Raw genomic sequence first — 8,794 nt, forward strand, 5'->3', positions numbered from 1 at the left:
CTGCAAACCCAACAACACCCAGCACAGGGCTAGACATGAAGTAGGTCCTAAAAAAACACATGTGAGTTGATCAGTTACTTCCTACTGGAAACCACACAAATCAAAAACATGTGTCTTCTTATTTGTCATCTCTTGTCAAGGGACCTCCTACCCTTGGGCTTTAGCATGTCTTTAACTAGCAAATGCACCCTCCCCACTCATTAATACTGGGTCAGGGCAAGCCACTAAATGATATTATTTTCTTTTGAACGTTTACTCATTCTGTATTATGCCAAACTGCATAATCTGGAAGAATGCACTACAACTCCAGTTGGAAAGACCTAATTGGGTTTCAGCCATTGCTGGGAAAGTTGGAGTCCTTGTTTAAAATCATTATTTTAACTGGCCAAGTGCCTTTTGCTCCAAGATTAATAATCTCTGCATTGTGCCTGAAGCTTTGACGTTACTTTCATTTTTATGCTAAATTTTACCAGGTTCTTTCTGAGAGAAAAGCACACCCTCATTTTCAGAAATCAAAATGTCTGTGAGTTTTTCTAGTTGCCTCTTTACTAAGCTTTTGAAAAGAAATCTCACTGCTTTGGCTTTCATTTTCTTCAGCCCATCCATTGATCCAGCTATTTTCACTGGAGAAAGGAAATGATATTTGGTTACTACTGTTCATTTGTTTCAGGGAAGCTTTGGCATGCCCCAGTTTAAACCATATATATTAACAGTCTAGTAAACAAAGAAATATTTTGGGACCAAATCAGTCTTGGACCATTGTATTGGGATATTACAAAAGAATGAATTATGTACAACAGGTTTAAGCTAATATTGCCCCCTTCCCAAATTATTAAGGGGCTTCCCAGGTGGTGTTAGTGGTAAAGAACCTGCCGGCCAATACAGGAGATGCAAGAGATGTGGGTTCAATCCCTGGATCAGGAATAAGGTCCCCTGGAGGAGGGCATGGCAACCCACTCCAGTATTCTTGCCTAGAGAATCCCATGGAGTCCATGGGGCTGCAAAGAGTTGGACACTACTACCAAAGTGACTGAGCATGCAAATTACTAAAAATTCTAACAGTAAAAACAAGCTGAAGTCAAAGCCTACAACAACGTGCTGTTTCTTCAATAAGGTGTTTAATCAAATACAAAGTTTTGAAACTATTCAGCTAATTCTTCGGTGTTCCATGGTAATTAACCAGGCTACTGAAAACTTGAAGTAATCCAAAATCATTGCTTTTGCCTCCTCCAAGGTAGAATCAATCCACTCTTGGTAACAAGGAAAATGATGTATTGGTTTCCATGCCCTTCTTTCCCCCGTCACCTTTCTCCCCTCCAAGTTCTGAAATAGCCCAAAGCCAGAAATACGTTCATGGCCAACACAAGGGCACATTAACTGATAGTTTGTGCAATCTGCTTCTGAAAATCTGAAGCTGACTGCAATTCCAGGAAGATTTTTGAGGAAGAGACAGTCTAGTAGATGAAGTGAGGAGGCCCCAGTTAACCTGTCACCATGGGACCCACGCTGGGCCCGTCAGCTCAGTGCCTGCCCCAGTGAGGGGGCATTTGTGTGAGGGAATGAAATTGCCCTCGGATGTTAACTCCTCTCCCCAGCTTCCTCTCAACAGCCTGTTATTGATTTATCGTCTGTATATTTGTCTAAACCCTAAAGCTATTTATCTTTTCACTGGGATAACAAGCTCTGTATGTATTCAATCTACTACATAAGATAGAAGAACTTCTCTTTTATTTTTCCCTTAAACTAGTGCCTCTAAGCTTCAAAAAGATTCTGAGATTGGGAGAACAAGTTCTTACACAGATTTTTCTCTACCTTTCATGATTTTATAGACTTTCATCCGTTCCCCTCCGCTTTCGTCTTTTACCGCCAGCACTTTCATCCCAGCAGGCGTCAAGAAAGAGGTAGGAGAGGAGAGAGTAAACTGGTGGCGATGCGGGGGATGGAATAAAAGACACAGGATGGGGAGCTGGAGAAAGATGAAGGCCTGATGGACTGGCCAAAGTGCTAAAAAAGGCTTCTGGTAAAATACCAGTGATAACTTGGAAGAACGTTCTTCAGGTTAATTTATTTAGCCTTTTCAAGTGGTATGTCCTTGAAAGAAAAAGATTCAAGTTAAACATATTGCTACCCGTGCCAATAGGATTAAAACAGTCTTGCTATATACTAAAGACGCTTTAGGTCACATGGATTCAAACCTTACTGACCAAAAAAGTCCCAACAGTTGCTGCTGTGTAGTCTCTGTTGTGACCGACTCTTTGTGACCCGTGGAAGGTAGCCCGCCATGCTCCTCTGTCCATGGGATTTCCCAGGCAAGAGTACTGGCGTGGGTTGCCATTTTCTTCTTCAGGGGTCTTCCTGACCCAGGAATTGAACCTGCGTCTCCTGCATTGCAGGCAGATTCTTTACCATTGAGCCACCAGGGAAGCCCATACTGTTGGATCCCATTTATATGAAATGCCCAGAATAGGTAAATCCATAAAGACAGACAGAAGATTAGTAGTTGCCAGTGGCTGGAGTGACTTAGGGAGGGAGTAACTGCTTAATGGGCATGGGGTTGCCTCTTGGGGTGATGAAAATGCTCAGAAACTGAATAAAGTTGATCACTGCACAACATGGCAAATGTATGAAAAGTCACTGAATTGTACACTTTAAAATACTTAATTCTACCTTATATGAATTTTAACTCAAAATCCTGTCTTATCATATGTATACATATGTCTATAAGTTGCATTCAGTTTTACAAATAGTTGAGTGTTGATGATATGCTAACCATTGTGCAATGACTGGGGATTCATCAATGAAAAAAGATACAGCCCTTTTGGAGCCTTTTAAAATAAATTAACCATGAAACCACCCTGCAGTGTGAGCAGCACTGTAACAGGGAGTGTGTAGAAAGCTGTGGGAGGGATGATTAACCTAGACGTAGGAGATCATGGAAGGCTTCCTACAGAAGTCACATTTAAATGGAATTAAAAGGTACAATGTATTCCACAAATGTTGGTAGCATTCATTGATAGGCCCTTGGGATGCAGCAGTCAACAAAATCCTGCCCTCATAAACCTTACATCCTTGTAAAAGACAGAGGACATAAGCAGGTGTAAAAGTGTAAGTGACAAATGCCATGGGAAAAGTAATGTGTGTAAGGGGACAGAGAGGTGTATGTGGGGAGCACAGGCCCCAGTGCCGCTGCAGACACTTGGGTCAAGGATTCCCTCACTGGTAAGCTGATCCTTGAGCAGAAATGAAGAGTCAGTAAGAGTGGAAGTCAGGCTGCTGTCCGGGGAAGCAGCAGTCCTGGCAGGTCATAGCAAGTGCAGAGACTCAGACGCAGAAGTCTTGGTGGGCTTAAGGAGAAACCAGGAAGACAGTGGGTCTGGAACACGGTAAGAGGAAGAGGGGCAGGAAATGCGGTTGGGAGGATCGCCATGGCCTCTTATCCATAAGACACTGGCTTGACTCTCAGATGGGAGGACTTTGGATGATCCTAAGCAGAGCAGCAATTTTAAAGGAACTCCTCTAGCTGCTGTGCTGAGAAAGCAGATAAAAGGGCACAAGAGAGGAAGCAGGAAGCTGGGTTAGAAGCCCTTGCGTTTAACCAGGCGAGGGTCGAGGCGGGGCTTGGATCAGAATCAAATGTGGAGGCAGCAGGAAATGACTTGATTCGGGATCGGTGGGCTTTGAAGGTGGAACTAACGGTTTTGCTGATGGATTAGAGATAGGAAGTGAGGGATGGGGTGATAAAAGTTTCTGGTCTGGTCCTATGGAAGAGTAAAACTGACATTTGCTGAGATGGGGAAGACTGCAGGGAGAGCAGGCTTGCTGGATGGGAATCAGGAGTCAGACTTCTGAACAGGAGAGGTTTGAGATGCCTATGATGTGTCCCCATTGTGACCCTAAAAGCGAAGCAGGAGTTCAGATAAAACTCTGGACTAGAGGACATAGCGGGTTGGGTGTGTGCTTAGTCGCTCAGTTGTGTCTGACTCTAAACGACCCCATGGACTTAGCCCCCAGGCTCCTCTGTCCATGGGGATTCTCCAGGCAAGAATACTGCAGTGGGTTGCCATGCCCTCCTCCAGGGGATCTTCCCAACCAAGAGCTCGAACCCAGGTCTCCCGCATTGCAGGTGGGTTCTTTACCATCTGAGCCACCAATTGGGAGACATCAGAAAACAGATGGTATTTAAACCTTAAAACTGAATGAGATCACGTGGGAGTGAGTTACCCAATGTTTGAAAGTCAAGGGAAAAAAAGGCCTGAGTCTTATGCTGAGCAGATCATTTATGTGGGGAGGAAAGTAGTTGTTCCAGAGCTTGGAAGCTCAGTAAACATTTGCACGCCAGATCCAGTTTTCACCAGACATCTCAAAAGGGTTCAGCAAAGAGTCAACATGTATGTACAGACAGGAGAGATGGCATGTGTCCAGAGACAGACAGGAGCAGATTTCCACAGGGGAGACCTGACAGTCACGGATTACAGCTCACTGCCGCCCCGCCTTTGCTCTGCAGATTTCAGGGACGTTGTGTTCCTACCAAGAACAGCATCCCAGTTCAGGAAAGTCAGATACAAGCACGGGATGGAGTTTATTCAGTCTTATTGTGTTTCATTTTACTATTTTGAATAAACGTGTGTTTCCAGTAATCAGAGAAACTTCTTGAAATATATAGCATGAGAATTTTAACCAACAAAATCATTTTTTTTTTTTAACTTTCTTCAGCCAGCAGAGTGGTACAGAATAGAGCAACATTGGCTCTCAGAGGGACTGGCTGTTACTCAGGCTCCATCGTCAGACAGACCTAGGTATCAGTGGCCCCAAGTGTCCACTCCCTCCTCTAGCTGGCCTGAGTGGTAGAAGACCCTTAGGACAGGGGTTGCCCCCTACCCTGGCATGTATCTGGTGATCAAACATCATTTGCAACACTATGCTAATGCAGATGTTACTGAACCAAATTCATTTGCCTGACTTGCAGCAAGCTAGATGCTGAGGCAGCAAGGTCTGCAGCAGAGAAGGGGTTTACTCATGAGGCAGCTGAACTAGGAGGTGGGAACAGATCTGCCTCCTGGAAGCAAGGGGCCTGGGGTATCTGTGAATGAAGAGACTATGAGGTGGGAGGGACAGGGCAAGGTGAATGGAGGCAGGACAGGGGCAGGGTAATGGCTGCTCTGCACAGGAGCCTCTGAGTTACCAGCTTTTTCATGGGATATATGTTCAGAAAATGGTGGTGTTAGCATGATGTGAGGATGGAGTTTTTGACCCTCTGAAGTCAAAAGGTCACTAAGCGGACACTCGTGCGTGCCCAGTTGTCAGTTAGGTGGCCCCAGCCCATCTTAACTGGCTCAGACTCAAGCTGGACAGCAGCTAACTCTTAAGTTCCTGAAAGACAACTTAATCAACCATAAACATAGTGATCCATAAGTCTGAGGTGTTATCTACAGCGGGCAGTGAAAGGAGTTTTGTAATCTATTGCCTAAGCTGCATGAAGCTTGCAGGGTATGCAGTTTCCAAGAACTATTAGTCAGTGAAGGCAGGTAACAGGATGTTATTTATTAAGCAAGCTTTAGTTTAAGGGACTGAACTGATGAAGGCCCTCAGTTTCACAGACAGAAATTATACTGCCCGTTCTCATTCAGTTAAGTAAAGAGCTCTTTATGGTAACCGTACCGGTGGTTGTTGGTTGATTTGTCCTCCTAATTTTTCTCTTTGACTTTGATTTACCCAGAATTTGCCATTATTGACCCAGAATTCCCACATTTACTGGTAACCTTAGGAGACTCTGCATTTCATAATCTGCGATGGTTAACGCTTTGTTCAGTTTGCTGACATGCTTAACCTGACCAAAATTGCTTGGACCAGGAGCCCTGGAAGAATCATTGATTGTGCTTATTCCCTTCCTGGGGCAGAAAGCTTCCATTTCCTTTAAGACAATATCCTTTGCCGTAAAACCAGATCGGTTTCCTTGCAAAGCTGCCCCGAACCTGACTACTATTGCCAGCTGTCAGAGGCCACACATAACATGACCGCCAACCATACAGACAGAGGGACTAGGTGGCCACTGCCTGGTGGGGTCTAAGAATGGGGAGAGGTGCCAACTCCCTCCCAGGCCACCTGAGCCCCGCTGCCTGAAACTCCACCAGAGTGAATCATTTCTTTACAGTAAACAGTGCCTTTTGGAAAACATTTTTCAAAGAGGTATCATGTTTAAGTCAATTGGTGGTTAAGCGGGTGGGAGGAGAGTCATTACAAAAAGAGGCAAAGAGGTGAAATGAAGGTGGTAACGTACGACTTTCTGTGTGAAGTCTTGTTAAGGACTGTATTGCAACACCGGTATAAACAGAGTAGTAGTAAACAATTATGAGAGAATGACTCCAGTATGGCTCAAACCCACAGGCACATGCTTCATGTGGTCTTACTATTGATTATGTGTTTGTAGGGAAGTGTGATAAATAGGTGAAGATTCAACCTGATTTGTAATTGGCCTATCAAGTCAATAGAAATTATAGGGTTTTGTTTAAGACAGTGATGCTCAACAGTGGGCAGTTTGGCCCCATTCTCCCAGGGCTCTTGGCAATATCTGGAGACATTTTTGGTTGTCACAAGTGGGGATGGGAGTGGGTATTACTGGCATCGAATGGGCAGAGGCGGGATGCTGCTAAACATCCTACAAGGCACAGGAAAGCCTCTTCCAAAAAAATGATGATCCAACTCAAAGTATCAGTTGTGCTGCAGTTGAAAAGCCCGACTTCATAGGCAAGTAGCCAGGATGGTAGAAATGACAGAACTGACATATAGTAGTTTCCAGTTACACTTTGCACAGGAACAGGGATATGGTATGAAGGCAGAAAGCGCCCCTTGGATGTTGTTCATCTTCAGAAATTCACTGCTATGTCTAGCCCCACAGTCTACTATTTAGACCGTTCGTTTTTGGTCCCTACCTTTAATCTCTTCATCACTATCTCAGAAGGAGAAGGCTAGGAATCTTAGCCAATTCACTCTAAGAAGCTCTGGGCTCCCCTTACAGTGATACCTCTAATCAGTAAGTTCTATGGGAGGAAATTTCCTATAGATAAACCACTCAATTGATGTATCTTGCTGAGTGGCAAGAATGTCTTAGTTCCAGGCTTCTAACTCTTCCAGCCAAATTCATGGCAGACAGATGCCATGTGAGACCATCTTCTAGATTTCCTTCCCCTTGATGAGAGGAACTTCCTCCGACCTCTCCTCCAGCACAGTGTGAGTGCTTTAACCCTCACCTGTCTACCTTCTTCTCTGTCCCACCTGCTCCTTCCCCACGAGTGAGGGCAGGTGACCAAGAGCCAGTACAGAAGGACCTGCCATCACTTACTTCTCGTTATTGATCTATGCACTTTAACAGCAACCCATTCACAGCAAACAGTGATGTCACAGGGTCTCTGAGGAATAAAAGGATTTCTCCATTCCACCCTCCTTTCTGGCAAAGCCACTCCAGACTTTCAAAACAGCAGAGAGATCTTGGGTGATGGCAAACCAAATTTGGAAATTTCACTAAGCCTCCTGTGTCTGAAGATAAGTCTGATTTGGTTTTCAAAGCTCATTTGGGTGAGAGGGGACAGGTGTCATAATCGGCACGTGCTCAGAAGCCACCGGCAGTGAGCCTGTTACCTGACACCCCTGGACTCAGGGAAGACCTGCCAACTAGGCCTGGGTGTAGGAGAAATCCTGTTCAATCCTTCCAGAATGCTCCATACTCTTAAAAGAATCGCTTCTGCCAGCAATCTGCTCCCTGCAAGCTTTCTTTTGGTTTCTGTCAATCAACCAACCAACCCATTCTTTCCCTTAGCATCAAGGTTTCTAAGACACAGTTTTAATATCTTCTTGCACATATTACTGGACCTACATTACAATCAGATGACACTTTTTCTTTTAATACCAGAAGTGCCCTGATGTAGCCCCACAGAGCCCTCCTTGCTCAAGGAAGGCTCCTATATTCTGACTCTGATCATTTAGTTTCTGATAACAGGTGTCCCTGGAATGCCCCCCATGACTAATGGAAGCATCATTGTATTACAGTCACGATCCCTCTTTAGGAGACTCTGGTTTTAGCCCGATTGCAACCTGACTGGTATCTGTAGGATAAAAAGAGAAATGTTGCTGAGTAGTCGAGAGAATCTGTCCAGACCTCCAGCCACGGGGAGAAAAGGAAGGAGGGTGGGAAGGACCAAACTAATCTTCATTCTTCCAGCAGAGATATGGAGGCTGGGAAACATCTCAACCATAGCCACCCAATCACGGCTCCCTCCCTTCTATGCTCCTTTCCATAAAGCATTTAGAGAAGAAGAAAAAAATTAAGTCCCTCTTTCCCCCTCTCCTTTATTCTCTTTGCCAAGTTGTGACAAGCCACTGATCTCCACCCTATAAATTATTTAAGATTCCACCTCCACACTGGGATTGGAAAATCAATCTCCCTGATTAAAAAGTGACCAGCTTCACATTTCTAAATGTCTCTTTAATCTTTTAATTATGTCTGGTTACAGACAGCCTGAGTCTCAGAGAACCAGAGAAATGTACTGTGTGCTAACTGAACTCAAAAGATCTGTAGGTCTATCAGCATTTTTTAACTTAACCATCTGGCATGGTTACTGTCACGTAGGGCTGCCTGCAGAAGCACTGCCTGAAGACGGGAATCTTAATATACTCTGATTTCAGTGTCACATGTAAAGTTTTGTTGTTTCTCATTTCTCCAGCTAAGTTAAATATTATTGCATCTAACTGGAGACTTTGCAGATATAAACGCTAATTTATATCAGCATGTCAATGTTCA

Source organism: Bos taurus, chromosome 23 (assembly GCF_002263795.3).
Source record: "Bos taurus isolate L1 Dominette 01449 registration number 42190680 breed Hereford chromosome 23, ARS-UCD2.0, whole genome shotgun sequence".
Lineage (NCBI taxonomy): Eukaryota > Metazoa > Chordata > Mammalia > Artiodactyla > Bovidae > Bos > Bos taurus.